Source organism: Harmonia axyridis, chromosome X (assembly GCF_914767665.1).
Source record: "Harmonia axyridis chromosome X, icHarAxyr1.1, whole genome shotgun sequence".
Classification (NCBI taxonomy): Eukaryota; Metazoa; Arthropoda; class Insecta; order Coleoptera; family Coccinellidae; genus Harmonia; species Harmonia axyridis.
The window spans coordinates 1,238,247-1,257,813 of NC_059508.1; the positions used below are offsets into that span (position 1 = coordinate 1,238,247).

Here is a 19,567-nt window from a genome sequence, read left to right on the forward strand (position 1 = left end):
TGATGATTCTTGCGGTTTTCTTTCAATTTTCTCCTATCCTCTCGGCGGATTATGATGATCGAAATTTGGTTATTATTTTAATCAAAAGTATGAGATTGAATTACTTTGCTATGCTATGGCAGGGAACCACAACATTATATCATAGTCATACGCGTACAATGGATGTTCTCATTTCGAAATATATATGCATTACGAAAAATGATTGGTTATTCTATTGCTAATAATATAAACGCTCAGCTAGAGTACTATGCGGTGTCATGCACCTAGAATTTGATGATGCCAATGGTTTCAATGCTCCACACATTTCAGCGCTTTATTTTCACCATAATAAATAGATAAATATTTATTGAGTTCCCAATATAATCACTTTTCAATGTACCATCAAATCCTCTTGATATGTCGGTATGTTGTATATTAATACCATAAATGCCGAAATAAATTGGAAATCCAGCCTGTTCCACTCATTGAAAAACACAACAAATTTTATTCAACGGTCCAAAACGGAAATTCTATGCATACTTCAATTTGATGCAATATCAAATGACAGTTCGGTAGATTTTTCAACTGCTGACGTATTTGCGTTTTTATTTGGTCATGTATTTTTGTTATTATATGAGATGTTGCTGATGGTGATGTCAGGGTCGTAGCTATGGGGTAGGCAGGTTAGGCCTAGAGCGCAAAAATTCAGGATCGGAATATCAAGCTTGATCAACAAAAATCACATGTATATAAATTCAAAGTATCGAATGACAAATATAATTCAGTCAGAAACAACAAAAAGGAATACGGGCAAATTTAACTTCAGAAACCATCAGAGGTGCCGCATTATGCATTAAACTGATAAATATCTCAGATGACGCATAATAGTATTTTTCACGAGTTATCGACCCTAAAATTAATAGAGGAGGTTTCACACATTCGGTTTTCTGAGAAAACATGGTTTTTATCCCGATAGATCAAGAGAGTTGGATGAGTTCAATTTCATTTGGCTTAGAAAGGTCCGCGAAATTAATGATTTGGTCTCCCTTTATAAGATAATTCTTTTTTCTTTTGGAGCAATTAGAGATTCTGAAAAGAAAGGATGACACTAACCTTATAAATGATGTAAAGGAGTTTCCGTTGTACAATATTTTCAAAACATTCATTTGAAAACGACAACAGAAAAAGAAGAATGTTATCTTTATGTTTGTGTATGTTTCTATACGTTTCAGACTTGACACATGCCTATGTTATTTATACGTCTGTCAACCAGATAAAGAATATATAACCTGATTCCATACATTTCACATCTCTGACTACGAAAAATTAGATTTATTGAATAGGAATCCTTGTATGTTTGTATACTTTTTGTGTTTTGTAGCTTCTTGCTGTGTTTAATGAGAGTAAGATTTTGTTTTGTATATATATATATATTTCCTTTTATACATGAGTGTCATTTCAGGACAGCCTGATGATGGTGTAAGTTTTAAACGAAATCGATAGCTGAATAAATATAATTTATATAACCAGTGTGTTTTCTTCATTTTGTATTAGATTATGTACAGTTACTCCCGGGACACCCTGTATGGATTTGAATGTATAATTTTTTAAGATGGTATAATTATGTACACCTGTAATTGGGCTTCATGGCCTGTTGGATGTATTATTTTCAAATTAAAAACAAAACAAAAATGTATGCACTCATGAGGCTTGTCGGCTATTATTGCCATTTCTTCAATATTTTGACAAAATGTATAATTCCGATTTAAATGGTTCGGTTTCACATGATAATTTATCATTGGATTCCTTCCATTCGACACCTAATGAAAAATGAAATTATTGGTTTCTAACTCCTATGATCCTTCGAGAAATATACCTACCACATGCTCTCGAACATTGAATATTAAAAAACGAGATAGTGGGAGATCTTGATGCCGAAGATGAAATTCGGATGTCAGAATAGCAGCTGTGACCTCTACAGGGTGCCACATCCAGATAGAGCGGCATATCGGACCAAAGACCGACAGACAAGAACAACAAAGCGTTGTCCTTTTATTCCTGCTGTGTTATCTTAATTGAAAACTGCTTAAAAAGTTATAATGTGTAAAAATATACCACCATTATTTTGGTCCCGTATAACGTTTTATTATTCTTGATTACAAATTTTTCTGTACGTATATGACTGCAGGTAATATAGCACCTGCTTTTTAATGATACAATAGTTTGAACTTTATGCTCTTCGTTCCAACATGCAGTGAGGAAGCTTTAATTGTTTTCGTCTCGTTTCGAATTATTGCATCAGTCATTCTAGATAAAGATTATTAAATATCTGAAACATAAAATTCACAAAAACACCCCCATTGCTATACATTTTCATTAATAAATATTTATTCATTCATTATATCAACCATAAGAAATCTGGAAAAGATTTTCATATATACAATTCATTGTTCTTCCTGCGAAATCCAATAGGAGAAAGAATAATGGAACCTTCTTTAAGACACTAAACATATACATATGTCCAAATTACCAAGTATAAAAACAAAAAACATTGGCAAAGAGAACTAATTGAGTGAACAACATACTTCAAAAAGAGACAGAACACAACAGAATCTTGGAAACAATATCTTGTGAAAGAATCCAAAAAAGAAACGATTCGTTGAACGATGTGCATAATATCTAGTTCGATTACTACAACCTCAGACTGTATTCAAAGTATGTAACAATTGCAGCCATCAAGATTAGATCAAGTCTTCACATAGATGACACTTGTGTACAAAATTCAATTTGTCAAATTTGTATATTCTAATTTGATTTTTTCGGGAAAATACAAATAAAGGTCAGTTTTTCTATTGGAAAAAGACATCTAAATATGAAAATAAATCATGTTTGACGTTTCTATATGAAAAACTCAATGGATGTGATGCGTGAAGAGCATTGGGACATTAAAATTGTTTATCATTCGCTTATACCATTCAATTCTGCCTGTTTGCTCATGTGAAGAATTATAGAGAATTTCTATTTAAAATCTCTCAACTTATTTCTTTACTAATCTATCAATTATTTCGATGAAGATACTACAGCATCGGCTACAGTTATTCTACAAGAGAAAGAAGTTTTGTTTATTCGAATGATAAACACAAACTGTCAAACTTATTGTCACTGTTATTTAGCCCACTTTTCCTGAATAGATTTCTAATGTAAGATGGACATGCAATCTCAATCTCAAGGCCTGAAGTCCGACAAACAGACAAGCACGTCTAAAATACGAAAATCTCAATCGATCTTCCTAATTTTTTTGTACATGTAACCGTTTTCCATCAGAACGTTCTATTGAACATCCATCAAGTTTCGTAACTTGACATTGGCTAAAGGTTATGTCTAATTGACTTAGAAGAGATATTGTCACTAGTAGATTCTTGTCAACTCGTTAGACTTTGTATTGAAAAATCAATCAATCATATTTCTCAATCTGTACAGAGTTGATTCACGAATCCTTGAACAGCATTGGGTCACTAAAAGAATGGGCACGTAGAATAAACAACGGTAATATCTTGTGCCTAGGGTATGTAACTTAATTAGAAATGTAAGAACATGTGTTCCTATATGAATTATTGATGGCATTAGGATGACATTCTTTTTTTTTTTTCAATCTGGGCTACATCACTGAAATATCGACCGTATTTCGAGAATTGATTCAATTGAGATTCCCCAAGGATCTATTTTTTGGCCCACTTTTTCAGTGAATAGTGTATTATACCAAATCAGTATAGCTTCACAGCATGTATTTTCTCTGGGAATACCTGTACACTCCTCACTTTTTTTTCAATCTTATCTATACTTGGAAGAACTGACATAATTGTTTGTGTCACCAACAAGGAGTGTACCTTGTATAATTTGCATAATGGGTAGTATCGTGGTAATCGATTATATATAAACGAAGAATTGTATATTACTTCCTGAAAAATGCTGATTTGCGTGCTTATAGCCCTGCGTCAATATCCTTCTTGTGAAATATAGATTTCCTCAACTGATAAAATTCTATTAATCATCTTCTCTTTCAGGTGAGTATATCACTTCATCGTGCCGGCAAAATAGAAGGTCGTTGATAGTGAGTATTCTGTTTACGTCATTATTATAACTACCATTGAGTTCCTTCGTCCAATCTCCAAGAGTCGTGATCTAAAATCTTGTCAAGGTAACTCCTCATTGTCCAGAGTTTAGTTCACAATGAGCCTTCAATGATTAGGTTTTTGAACGACCCTAGTCTTGCACTCAAAGAACATTCAATTAAGAACGAACATTCTGTCTTTAAGAGCTATACGGAAATTGAATTTTGATTAACCAAAGTGGAGAGATACATGCCGACTCTAATGTGTCATCCTGAATCAACGCTGATTTTAAATTTAGTATTGAGTCACGTTCAGAAAAAAATATCAAACTCATTTTATTCGTGCTTCGATCACTCAAAACATTCAGCATCTGAATTAGGAAGTCAGGTTTTTGACGAGAACGAGGAAGTAGCTTTCAAGACAACGATGCGTATATTCAATGAAACATATCCAGAATCAATCCAAAGTATCAATGCAGTTTGTATGTGCGATATATTTTATGCTCATTTCTTTCTTTGTGAATTTAATAGTCCAGCAAATCAACCTATCTATAACTGGCCTTCTACAATTATATTTTGGATGTTTCTGAGTCTTATTTGAATTTATCTTCAATATCCACGGCGTCCTAGAGATTAGTCATGCATTTATAAGCTGAATCAGGAATATCATAAACAAAAATATTAAACTGTAGGGGTCCTATTACAGATCCTTGTGGTACACCTGACTTGATAGTCCTTGTATACTGACACTGAATCAGCATGGCTAGCTTCATAGGGAATTTTAGTTCCTCCCTTTTATATATCAAACTTGTTGCCACATCCTGTCAAAGTTTTCTATATCCACGCATACGACATCTATGCATCTCACTATATTTCATGATTCTTTGCAATCTTCCGTTAATCTAACCAACTGGTAAACTGTTTAGTGATTTTCGAGAATACAATGTGTTATTTGAATAAAGGGTCTACAGTTGCGATGAAATCTGCCAATCTTTTTCTTTACGTTACTCAGATATTGATGTGAGCTTATTAGTATATAGATCGTTGAATCTTTCTTATTTTTCCTCATTTCCATATCATAAAACTGTTTGCTCTTTTCCATCTATCTGGGAAGTGTTCTTCAGGCAAAATAGATTAAGCTACAATGAAATAATGAAATGGTATGCAGACAATGTTACATTACATTATTTCCTTATAATTATTAGGTATACAACTTTGCTTCCGCCGTTTTGCAATAGCTATAGCGGTGAGCGGTAGTCGAAATAAATAGATCGTAGATGTCATACAATAAGCTTAGGTATTTGTAAACATAATGCCATCGAAATATTAGTCGATTTGTGTCTGCATCATGAAGTTATTCTCGATGAAACATGTCAGATAACGAGCCAAATTCTTGTCATTTGCCGGAAGTTATTAATTTTCTGTTTTATTATGAAGAAATTTGCGGCTGAAGCTTATCGAATGCTCTAAAATAACTATGGTGAGGACGCTATTAGTAAAAGAACGTGCCGAGAGTGGTTGTAACGCTTCAAGAACGGTGAATTTGACGTCGAAGACAAGCATGGCGGTGGTAAAAAGAAGGTGTTCGAAGATGCAGACTTGGAGACATTACTTGATCCAGCCTCGAGTCAAACGCAACAAGAATTGGCAGGATCATTGGGAGTGATGCAACAAGCCATTTCAAAACGCCTGAAAGTCATGGTAAAGGTTAAGAAACAAGGAAATTGTGTGCCGTACTAGTTGAAACCGGGATATGTTGAACGGTGTTTGTTTGTGAACAGCTGCTTGCAAGGCGAAGACAGAAGGGATTTCGGCATAGCATCGTGGAGGCGAAAAACGGGTTCATTATGATAATCCCAAGCACAGAAAATCATGGGGATATCCCGGCCATGCTTCCACGTCGATGGCCAAACCGAATATACACGGTTCCAAGGTCATGCTCAGTATTTGGTGGGACCAGCTCGGCATAGTGTACTCGTATTATGAGTTGTTAAAACCGACTCAAACAATACAATAAAAGCTTTTGACCTGAGCATTAAAAGACAATCGGCCGCAATACAACGGGAGACATGATGAAGTGATTTTACAGCATGACAATGCTCGACCCCATGTACCGGAAGTGATCAAGACATATTAGGAACCGTTGAAATGAGAAGTCTTACTCCATCCGCCGTATTCTCCAGACGTTGCTCCCTGGAATTATCACTTGTTTCGTTCAATGGCACACGACCTGGCTGACCAGCACTTCTGGTCTTATGAAGAAGTAAAAAATTGGATCGATTCCTGGATCACTTCAAGAGTTTTTTCAACGCGGGATTCGTACGCTGGCCGAAATATGGGAGAAAGTAATGACCAGCGATGGACAATATTTTTAATCATAAAGTTATAACCAGTTTTTTACATTAAAGCCTCGAATTTCGGAAAAAAACGGCGGAAGCAGAATTGTGCGCCTATTCAAGTACAGACAAGTTAAACCATTATTGTGTAATAGATTAAGCTATTTCTACTTTCTTTTGTTTCTTCCTCCTACGGTTTTTTTTGGTGCCAGGTTTGAATTTATGTCTACTCCAGTTTGTATTTTTTTTCAACTTTTTCTATTACTTGTTTAATTTCCTTCGTTGTAGCTTATTCTTTGAGTTCGTCTTCCTTAATCATATTACATACGTAAAGAAATAAGCACGCAAAAATAATGAACTATTGTGTAAAATTTGGAGTATTTTTTCATGAGGTACAACGAGCGCTTACAATTCGAATAGGTGATATCGAAGCGAGGCACCTGAAGCTCGGAATGCTCTGAATCGATCTGAGAAATATTTGTGTATCATCGAGGGGGATATTTGGTTCATGCCGTATTTGTCGACGTGCTCTATCATTACTGGAAGTGGCAAATAGCATAAAAGCGGTTTAGCTTGCCGTATAATACCGCGTCGTGCTTCGGTTTCGATCTTGTACGTAGTTTAAAAATGATTTGGGTCTCAATTTGACAGCAAATGGGATTGTCTTGAGCGAGTGCCTCGGGATGACATTAGCCTGTCTCGAAACGTAGTACAAAGGCTTCCAACCGTCCTGTCACTGCGTAATATATGCTAACATGTTTTTGCCACAGGCACCGATCACTTTATGAGCCTTGACGTTCTTATGGAATTTGCGAATTCACAACCTGATCCCATTACGGGAATTATTTCTGTACTTCGAAGAGGAACAGGAAGATGGGATACAAAACGGTTTATTGATTCCATTGTCGCAAAGTGCCTTCACGCAGACAAATACACTACCCAACTCAAAATGAGCGCCACTGAATTGACAGTGTTGACGAATCCAAGTATTAGTTCTTGGATATAAAGGGTTTTAGAGCTATAGAACTTTAAATTGCAATAAAACAACGATGGATTATTCGATTGACATGAATTTTATTTATCCGCAAGATAATCTTGTGGCATTACATTTCAAATATGATTTCTAGCTTATGACCGCCACGGCTGGCTCGGATGTAGTCCAATCTGGACGTCCAATTTTCGATGACTTTTTCCAACATTTGTGGCCGTATATCGGAAATAACACGGCGAATGTTATCTTCCAAATGGTCAAGGGTTTGTGGCTTATCCGCATAGACCAATGACTTTACATAGCCCCACAGAAAGTAGTCTAGCGGTGTTAAATCATAAGATCTTGGAGGCCAATTCAGAGGTCCAAAACGTGAAATTAGGCGGTCACCAAGCGTGTCTTTCAATAAATCGATTGTGGCACGAGCTGTGTGACATGTTGCGCCTTCTTGTTGAAACCACAGCTCCTGGACATCATGGTTGTTCAATTCAGGAATGACAAAGTTAGTAATCATGGCTCTATACCGATCACCATTGACTGTAACGTTCTGGCCACCATCGTTTTTGAAGAAGTACGGACCAATGATTCCACCAGCCCATAAAGCGCACCAGTCAGTTTTTCTGGTTGTAACGGTGTTTCGACATACACTTGAGGATTAGCTTCACTCCAAATGCGGCAGTTTTGTTTGTTAACGTAGCCATTCAACCTGAAGTGCGCTTCATCGCTATACAAAATAAAATGGACGTAGTGCGCGATACGTATTCCGCACAGAACCATTATTTTCGAAATAAAGTTGCACTATTTGCAAGCGTTGTTCAGGCGTGAGTCTATTCATGATGAATTGCCAAACTAAACTGAGAATAAATCACTTCACAGCTGTTAAATCGGTCGCCATCTTGAACAGCAACGCCAACTTAAAGTTATATACCTCGAAAAAAAACCTTTATATTAGATTATTATTTCAAAATACGGTAAATTAAAATAAAAATCGGCGTGTTTCAGGAATATTTCAGGAATTTGTTCCATACTTTATGGACACAGTGTATAGAGAATAATAAACATCAAAACATTTCTAAAAACTGTTGTTTCATTTTAAACGTTGATATTAATGAGATATTCAATAAAAATAAAAAGACAAATGAAGTATTACATTCTACACTATGAAGTCACTTTTAACAGGTCTGCTGGTCAGGTTTTTCTTTACAATAGCTAAAATCTTGGTCATCTCGGTCTTTGAATAATCTTCCTTGCAAAATTCGAATTCCGGAAAACGAAACCTTTTTCACCAATTCCAACTCGAAAATTGTATTGTAGTCCACATATTTTCTTTTCAGAGCCCTTATTGAGGCTTTGAAACAAAATTGGAATTGGTTGTCCTTCAAGTTTTTTTTTAAGGAAACCTGACCTAGAAACCTGTGGAGTCACTTCATTTCTACACACTAAAAATGTGAGCCAAGATGAAGGTCACGTCATGAAAATGTAGCTCCCATTTATGTACAAGTATATAAAGGCACAGAAATGGGGAGCACAATATAATTGGGGCCCCAATATTTGGGCTCAAAAAAAATGGATCCTCGATATTTGGTACCACAAAAAAATGGGGGCTCAAAAAATGGATCTCAAGATAAAGGTCACATATACTATCCACTCACAAGAAACATATAGCTCCCCCATATTCAAGTATATGGGGGTACGATAAATAAGTCACCAAACTCCGCCAAGTGCCTCAACAAGGGGCACAAAAAGGGGTGCTCCATATAGGTCACCACAAAATACCACTCTCATTCACATTAAACATTACTAAGATTTTGCGAACCCAGAGTCGAAGAATGGGGGCACCCCAACTACAGGCCATCCAGAGCACCTACTTACTGTTTGAGACACCCATAACAGCTCGCGGATGAATAGTGAGGTTATGGTCAAAAAGTGAGGATGAAGTCTCATAGAACAACTACTTAGGTCTCATTTCATCATTGTATGTATACTATGTGTATGATATAACCTTACCCCGTGTCGCTTTCAAGTTATGTTGTTATTACTGCTGACGTTTCCATTGATTAATGCATTATTTAATTGTTGTTCGCTTTTTACTCATGGTTTAGTGATAGTGAACCATTATCTTGCATATTTTGTTAACTGTCTCTTTTTCAACATAGACCCAAATTATATAACTAAAGGTTATGGGATGGTTCACTTAACTGTTACGTCATCAGCAGGCGCCAACACACCTATAAAAGTTGTCGTGATAGTTTCGAATTAGTTAGTTTGTTTGCTTGACAACAGCTGCTTGCAAGGCAAAGACGTAAGGGATTTCTGCATCGCATTGTGACTCTAGACGAAAAATGGGTTCATTACGATAATCCCAAGCGCAGAAAATCATGGGGATACTCCGTTCATGCTTCCACGTCGACGGTCAAACGGTTCCAAGGTCATGGTCAGGATTTGCTGGGACCACCTGGGCGTAGTGTATTATAAGTTGTTAAAACCGAAAGAAACAGTCACAGGCGACTGTTATCGAACGAAATTGATGCGTTCGAGCCGAGCATTGAAAGACAAACGGCCGCAATAGAACGAGAGACATGATAAAGCGATTCTACAGAATGACAATGCTCGACCACATGTTGCGAAACTGATCAAGACATACTTGGAAACGTTGAAATAGGAAGTCCTACCCCACCCGCCGTATTCTCCTGACGTTGCTCCCTCGGATTATCACTTGTTTCGATCAATGGAAAACGGCCTGCCTGACAAGTACTACCGGTCATATCAAGAAGTAAAAAATTGGATTGATTCGTGGATCGCTACAAAAGATGACCAGTTTTTTCAACGCGGGATTCGTACGCTGCCCGAAAGATGGGAGAAAGTAGTGGCCAGCGATGGACAATATTTTGAATCATAAATGTATAACCAGTTTTTTTACAATAAAGCCTATGTAATACATAATAAATAAATTTACCCAAAAACTCCAGTTAAGATCCGTTTTGTGTTTGCATCTTAACAGGTGCCGGTTTTGTGTCGTGTAGTGTGGAATATCGAAGAGATTACTACGCGAAGCTGGGAAATATGATAGGGGTGCATCCATATTTATTCGACGTGTTCCTCCTTTCTTTGAAATTGTAACGAAATGCTACCACAAATGTCAGAGATGCGCCCCACATAGAATTTCATGAATAATTCCTCACATATTTACAGGGCTGTCAAGTGGTCCTTTGTCATGCAAAATGCTGTCGCAACGTCATTTTCACTTCGCAAACCCCGAAACCGAAAAATATTAGCTCGCTTTCCCAACTTTGAACACAATCAGATGCAAATTCTTCTCTTCGTGCGTTTCGAACGTTACAAGTGTCAGTATCACCCTAAGTTGACACGAATTATGTCAATCTATCCGGTTTTCATCTGACTAAGGGTAGGTCCAGTGCAAGAAATCGATCCAAGGGTTCCGTATCCAACATCATCAGACATGAATATTTAACAACAATTGGGGGTAGTCAACCACTTGGAAAATTAATTATTTCTTTTGCGTTTATTTTAGAAGATGTTTGTATTTTTCTGATTTTTCGGCCGGAAGTAGTCTTAATTGATTAATAACTGTTTTAATTCAAGGTCAAGTTCAATTCGCATGAACGAAACTGTTTTGATATTCTGCTTTCATGATTTTATTTGATATCGAAAAAGGAAAGAGGGACAATTTAACTTTCAAGCATCCATTTGTCATTTTTAAATGCTTCTTCAAAAAAATTTTTTCCAAAAAACTGATCTCACCTCAGTGCTTTTCTTACTTTGTATGCTTCTGAAGAGCAGTAACATCTTTACTAATCATATAAATATTTAATTGGAAATTTTCGGACAATATTCTCGACACATCCCCTTTCTTTTGATACGGGAATAAAAAACCATTTTTTTTATCCTTGCTGGCAGTAACCCTCTAAGTTTGTAATTAGTGGTTAAAAATATTCTAGGCAATGAATTCGCGAACTATGCGAACCCATCAAAACCATATTTATCATCTGCAAAAGTTGGAGAGGTAACGGCTCTCAAGCATGCGTTTTTGAAAAGTTCAGAAGTTGTAATTAGTTTTCAGTCAGAGTAATATCCACGTGTATTTTATGTATACGAATGCCGATTTTTAATTAACCTTTCCTCGGCTTTTATAAGCAGAAAGCGTTTTTCAACTGGAGTTCATTTGATATTTGTTCATCGTTACCCTTGCTTTATTTTCTTGTCTCTCCCCCTTAGGGTTTGAATTCAATAGAAGCTTGCTCGAACATTCAAAAAGCGTCATTTGTTCGTCGGATATTTCTTTTTAAATTTTAAATCATAATTGCGAAAAGGTTTCATCAGTTTCGACGAATCCCAATCCAATTGTGTTGGAACCAAAAAAAAAAACCTCGTCATTGTATATCGTTCCGCTTCATTGAAGTATACCACCCAATAAAACTCTAGTAAATTTCCTTCCTTTCCAATATAACCCTAAGAACTAAAAATAAACAAGTTATGGGTTTTTCATTAGATTCTCACATTTTGAACCCAAGAGTGATCTCAAAAACTTCTTTAGAAAACTTTAAAGTCTGAAGGTATTTAATCACAAGATTTTGGTGTACAATTGTAATCACTTCTTCGAGAAATAACACGTATTGGTGAAAATAAACGTCGTCCACGTCAATACTTTTCAATTCTGGTCATAAAAATCATTAATCATGCCAAAGATCGACGAGGAATCGACAAACCTGGGTTTTCGTCAACACTACAAGATACAGCTACAATATTCTCAATTCTTCTTGAGCGACGCACACGGTTTCGATTCTTTAGATCACCAACTTGTTCCAACGGCTCAAATTTTCACCATTGCCGGTCGAGAAAGTGCTTCACGACGTGCCAAAAGTGCTTTAGTTTTGCGAACTGTGAATGCAACATTTGTTTAGCCAATTTCACCACTCACAACGCGTTGTTGAAGCATATATCTTTCCATTTTTAGTAATGGCGCAGTATTTACTTATCAAATATCAGAAGATGATAGCATCAAAAATGACTGCTGCCGATATAACGGGCTATTCAAAATGAAACCTCTCATTGGAAAACCCTGTAGATGGCTTAAAATGTTTCATTGACTTGATCACAGAAGAAACTCTCAACCAAGATGCGTAGAATTGTGTTGCCTGTTTATATTCTTTGCATCTTGGTCTTAACCATAAAAGTCAGAGATTAGTTCTAATATCATTTAGGGCTTAGTAAACCAAAAAGATTCATTGAGCAGAGGGGTGACAAATGCGAATATTATATCTACTAGCGGTGTTCGTTCCATGCCATAGAGTAATATAAATACAAGTCATGTTAATCACAACAAGATTAATAGAATCGATGGTAATGAGCCGCATTGAAAAACATGATTGTCCCATAGGCAACTGGTAGTTCTCAGCAATTTGAATACCCTCGAAAATAGAGGTTGATTTCTATCTGTTACTCTATTTTGAAGGTACAAAATGACGACAAATGATCAACATGATCATCTAGGAATTCCACGTCCCCAATTACGGCATTGTATTGCGTTGTGACGCAACAGAGATCGAAATCCAATATGAAATATCATCGTTTTCAATAGGACATGATGGATGTCTATAATACATGGGTCTTTTTTAATGTGTTGTAATGGGACAACAGCGGCTTCTTTTGTCACGTAAAAGGATGCTACCTAGAGATTTCTTTGACCGGTTCTATCTCGATTCAATTTTACAGTCACATTTATGTAAAAAACAATTTAAATAGACAAGAAAAAATTTGTCGAAGATGATTTAGCAGAATTCAGATGAGAGGACAAGCGACACTTGATGCCTTTTACCCTTTTTTCCTTCATTCCAAAGAATAAAATCATCAAGATAAAGTCAAGGACATCAAGGACAAAAGGCTATTATCGAAGGGTAATAACAAAAGAAATTCGAACCTAAAGCATCCTCTTACACGCAATTTTGCGCATCAGTGACGTCAATTGGAAGTATAAGCAATAAAGTGCAATATAAAAAATAATTAAACTTATTATTAGTTAATAGTACTCAATTGTAAGAATTAGTTCAATTCATTACATTCTTCGATATGCCTCACTGTTCTATAGGGAAAATTAATCTGCACATTTATCGAAGAAAATACCTAAATTCGCAACGAAAATCTGAACTCGTAGAATCGAAAATGCGAATGATACACCTCTTTGCTTCAAATTGACGTCATCGTAAGATCGCCCAAGATATTTCATTCTTCTTCATGTGATAATATGAGGTGAACTACTTTTTTCAGCTTTTTTGCATATTCATTCAAATCATTGTATATCGTTCCTGAAAGTATAATTTCTGAGAATGTCAATATTTTTTATACTGTTAAATCGCCTATTATGCTTTAAATAACACACGTGTCTACCTTGGCTTCATTCGAACCATCGAATTCGATTAACCCAATTTTCTGTTCTTTAGGGATGAATCGGGTGTAATTTCATTAGCTGCGTTCGATGTTCAGTTTCAAAGCGTCTCGTTTGAGATATTCAATAACAACTTCTTAAGGGCGTATTAGTTAGTTTTCCTGGATATTTCAGAATCAAATTTTCTCGTAATAACCGTTAGAAAAATATCCATCCCTAAAAATTTGTCAACTTCTATAACTTCAGTTACAGAAAATGACACATTTACTCTAACCTAAATTTTCGATACTCAGATACTCTAAATAATTTTTCAGAGAGTATCCCATTTGAGGACCAGATACCTCTTTTAGTTCCTTATCAATTCCAGTACCCAATATCAGAAAACACAGAATACAAATTGAAAATTTTATAGAACGATTGAAATTTTTCCTAGTCTTTCAAACCGAAGTCTAAAAGATGACGAATATTCAAAATATAGAAAGCTCCCCACGTCGGATCGTTTCGAATATGTGAAGCATTTAGGCGACAACAAGACCGCAAATAATGTACTACATAATACAAGGACCATAAGTCACTCAAATGGCGCATGAAAGCAACGTTTGATCATTTGGCGTTTTGAAATATCAACATTTACATTTTAATGTCAACATTTCATTTGAAATGCGAATTTCTCTATTGCCCTGGACAATTTCCACATACAAAACTGTATTGTGTTATGTTTCATTAAGTTTTATGCAGAACTGAACCCGAAATTGTGGTTAAATTTGGAAGCAGTTTCTTGATTGCTCTCTACTCATATTCCTTTACATTGTCTTATTCATGCCAAGCTCTCGAATCGATAGTCTGTTCAACAGATTTTTCAAATCCTCTCAATTCATTCAGTGAAGTTTATTGATCTCACGAAAAGTGGATGATTTCAATTGATACTAATATTCATTTCTCTGAAAAATGTCAATCAAAAACAATAACAGGCAACGTCATCAGTGACGTCACTTGGAAATTTGAACGATCAAGTGCAATATACGGAAGCATTTGTTTTAAATATTGATTCAACAGTTTTCTTTTGTGAAAATCATTTTGTTGCAAGTAAATAAACTTCTCATTATTCAATAGTGAAGATTTTTACTTGAAATTGACGTAATCGTAAGTTCACCATATCCTGTTCATTTCTCATCACTCGAGTTTCAAGACCTGGATTTGCATATTCAAAAACAACCTTATTTTTTCAAACAATTGTAGATCATTTTCAAAAGTCTAATTTATGAGGATTTCGTTCAATAGGACAATATTTCTCATAGTGTAAAATAGCCTATTGTCAATAAATTTAGAAGATCGATTGCACTTTGCTCATATTCCTGTACATTGTCTTATTGATCTTGAAGCACTCGACTCAATTAAAATAAATAGTTCCTGATTCGACATTTTTTCACAACGTGTAAAATGTCTTGCCTAATGTTCGAAAATGGTTTAAACGTAAAAAGTTGATTTATCTATGACCGAATTAATATGATGAACGTTGTGCTTCGCTATAATTATTGGTACTGAGCGTATTCGAAACAAAAAGAAAACGGCCGTCCTACAACAATCTTCATCTTGAATATAGAAGATGATGGACACAGTAATCAATCAAAAAGTCATCAAGCACCTGGAGCGGTGCAAAGTTACCCGCACTGGTCTGTATGGTTTTCGGTGAGATGCAGCGGTTTCACAAACGATCTTTAATCTTTTGGACTTAGGCATCTCGAGAACCGTAAACGAAATGAAAAGGGTCCATAACAGCAATCAGCAACGACAAGATTCTGTCTATAGATATTCCTACCACCAGGAGTTCAACCCACTAATCTATGTTTTTTTCTTGATGACACCATTGTCTATTTTTAATGAAACGATATTGGAACTAATGATTCATTTCATTCTATACCCAAATATATTTATTAAAGGGATATACACCATCCTCAAAACTAGTAAACCAGCAAAACCTTATAATCGGTAGATCCACAAACCGGGCACTCAAGAACGAACAGAAATAGCTAGGCCATTTTCAGGCAAACCGCAGATACTATACCATTTCATCAAAAATGAAAAAATTATTTCTGAAGTCTAATTTGGCTTCCGAAAAAATCATTCCCAAATCACAGTCCACCAGTTACCAAAATTAACAAAAAATATTACATAAATCAAAAAAAGTCGATAACACTGAATATCAAGGGTACAGCAAAGATCTGTTATAGGACACCTGTTGTTCAATATTCCTGTTTCACATGCCTATTTCATACTCTATGTTATTCGAAATAATGGTTTTATTGAATTATAATAATATATTGGCATGCAGACAATTTTTCAATTACGTAAAAAGTACCTCCTCGAGCGGGACTCGAACCCGCAACATCCGAATCACTAGTCCAGTTGCAGAATTGGGTCCTATTTCAACACGAATGCGAGCACGAATACGAATCGCTCCTTCGTCGCTCGTTTTCATTCGAAAACGAGCTTTCTTATATCTCTCGTTGTATTGCTGCAGTTTGTCTTTCATTGCTCGGCTCAAACTCATTAATTACGTTAGATAACGATCGCTTGTGATTGTTTCAGTCGGTTTTAACAACTCATAATACACTACGCCGAGCTGGTCCCATTAAATACTGAACATGACCTTGGAACCGCAAATATTCGGTTTGCCCGTAGACATGGAAGCATGACCGGGATATCTCCATGATTTTCTGCACTTGGGATTATCGTAATGAACCCATTTTACGTCTCCAGTCACAATGCGATGTAGAAATCCTTTCCTTCTTTGTCTTGCGATCATCTGTTCATAAGCAAACAAACGCCGTTCAACATCGTGAAATGGCTTGTTGCGTCACTACCAATGATCTTGCCAATTCTTGTTGCATTTGACACTGGTCTTCATCAAGTTATGCATCCAATTTTGCATCTTCGAAAATCTTCTCTCTTCCACCGCCATCCTGGTCTTCGATGTCAAAATCACCGTTCTTGAAGCGTTGAAACCACTCTCGGCTCGTTCTTTAACTTATAGCGGCCTCACAATAGGAAATAGGTATTTGAGAGCATTCGATGAGCCTTAGCCGCAGATTTCTCCATATTAAAGCTGAAAATTCAAACCTCCCGCAAATGACACGAATTTCACTCTTAAGCTGACATGCTCGAGACTAACTTTATGATGCAGACACAAATCGACTAATATTTCGATGGCTTTATGTTTACAAATACCTAAGCCCATTATATGACATCTACGATCTATTTATTTTGACTACCATTTACATCTACAATTCAACAGACATCTATTGCAAAACGGCGGAAGAAAAGTTGTACACCTAGAAATTTTCGATAATTGTGTAATTCAAGTAAAAGTTCTAAAAATCTTTGATAAACTAAGTTAGAAGAATTTCCTGAAGTAAAAACCCCAAAGAGATTCAATATGATATCGATTTTCCAGCAAGCTACAGAAATGCTCTCAACCGAAAGTTAGGTTTCAAACCCCCGTTTTTACAAGTCGAGAATAGAATTGAAAATGTGAGTATCAACAACGCGTGTGCAGACGAAAATAAAGAACTGGGAAAAACAAGCGCATGAAAAGTTAGGAGAACAAAATCAATCGTTATTTAACTGGTCCAGAGAACAGAAACCCGGGATCCATAATTGATATAATAACGACCCCTAGAGTAATGAGTCAGTCGGCCAGACGGACTTATTGACGAGTGCCCTGCAAAATTATAAAACTTGGAGGGCGATTCTGTTTATCCACTAGGGCCTCTCCCGGTCGACCTTTTTTTCAAACACGCTTACATCTATATTCCGGGCAGTCTCGATTGGAATTAGGCTGAGCTATATTAAGTACCAATATCTCATTTACGACTCCCTCCAGTTCACATTTTTTTTCAAGGTTTTAAATCCATTTCATTCGATTCGTGAATTGCTCCCGTATAAGTGTGGAGCTTGATGATGAGCTTAGATCCTTATGTTTTGTAGAACACCGACATTTTTGTCCTATGCTTCTGGTCTCATTTTTACCATTTCATAAAGGGGTGAGCTTAACTTTTCTCGTGTGGGGTTATTTTATTTTGCTTTTGTCAGTCTTTCAATATTTCACTCATTTCGCCATTTGTATGTTTTTTCATCTGTTCCTATAAACTTTCTCTCTATTTATTAATGGAGCTTTCCATATTGTGTTATGTACTTCCTACATATGTGATGCTCGTGATTTGTTTTCTGAAGATAATTTACTCATTGGGTTCAATGAAGGATATAGACATTTTAGCAATTCTTTCATTTTCTTTTTAAATTTTATATTTGGTTATATATTAGGTGTACAACTTTGCTTCCGCCGTTTTGTAATAGATGACTGTAGCGATAAGTGGTAGTCGAAATAAATTGATCGAAGATGTCATGCAATAAGCTTAAGTATTTTTCAACATAACGCCATCGAAATATTAGTCGATTTGTGTTTGCATCATGAAGTTATTCTCAATTAAACATGTCAGCTCACGAGTCCAATTCTGGCCATTTGCGGGAGGATTTAATTTTCTGTTGTATTATGAAGAAATCTGCAGCTGAGGCTCATCGAATGCTCTCATAATATCTATGGTGAGGCCGCTATTACTGAAAAAACGTGCGTGTCGAGAGTGGTTTTTAAGCTTCAAGAACGATGTTTTTGACGTCGAAGACCAGCATGGCTTTGAAAGAGAGAAGGTTTTCGAAGATAGAGCATTACTTGTTCAAGACTTATGTCAAACGCAACAAGAATTGGCAGGATCATTGGGAGTGACGCAACAAGCCATTTCAAAACGCCTGAGAGTCATGGGAATGATTCAAAAACAAGGAAATTGGGTGACGTACGAGTTGAAGCCGAGATATGTTGAACGGCGTTTGTTTGCTTGTGAACAGCTGCTTGCAAGGCAAAGACGGAAAGGATTGTGACTGGAGACGAAAATGGGTTCATTACGATAATCCCAAGCACAGAAAATCATAGGGATATCTCGGATATGCTTCCACGTCGAGGCAACACATAATATTCACGGTTCCAAGGTAATGTTCAGTATTTGGTGGAACCAACTTGGCGTAGTGTATTTTGAGTTGTTAAAACTAACTGAAACAATCACAGGTGATCGTAAGCGGACTCAATTAATGCGTTTGAGCTTAGCACTGAAAAACAAACGGCCGCAATACAACGAGAGACGAGAGATAAAATGATTTTACAGCACGACAATGCTCGACACCATGTTGCAAAAGTGGTAAAGACATACCTGGAAACGTTGAAATGGGAAAGCTTTACCCAGCTATCACTTGACTGACCCGCACTTCCGGTCTTATGAAAAAGTAAAAATTGAATCGATTCTTGGATGGCTTCAGAAGATGATCAGTTTTTTCAACGCAGAATTCGCATGCTGCCCGAAAGATGGAAGAGTAGTAGTGACCAGCGATGGACAATGTTTAACCAGTTTTTTACTATAAAGCCTCGAATTTCAGAAACAAACGGTCTAGGTATTTCCTACACATGTAATGAATACCACTGATTTTGAATTTGTTTTCTAAAGATAATTTGCTCATTGGGCTCAATAAAGGGTATATGGACACTTTTGCAATTCTTTCGTTATTCTTTGAGAATTATTTAATATTTAGTATGTGTGGAAGGATCTCCCTGTTTGGACAACATATAGGTACATACTAACATATAGTCCGACATTTTATTGTTATTATTTTCCTAATAAAATTTATTGGTTTTGTACGAGATT

At 36.2% G+C, this 19,567-nt stretch overlaps 1 protein-coding gene across 3 annotated transcripts in view; it reads left to right on the top strand.

The window, feature by feature from the left end:
- LOC123685920 (zinc finger protein basonuclin-2-like) overlaps positions 1-19,567 on the top strand; it is a 240,957-nt gene that overhangs the window by 151,713 nt on the left and 69,677 nt on the right. The gene's annotated exons all lie outside the window — the stretch shown is intronic.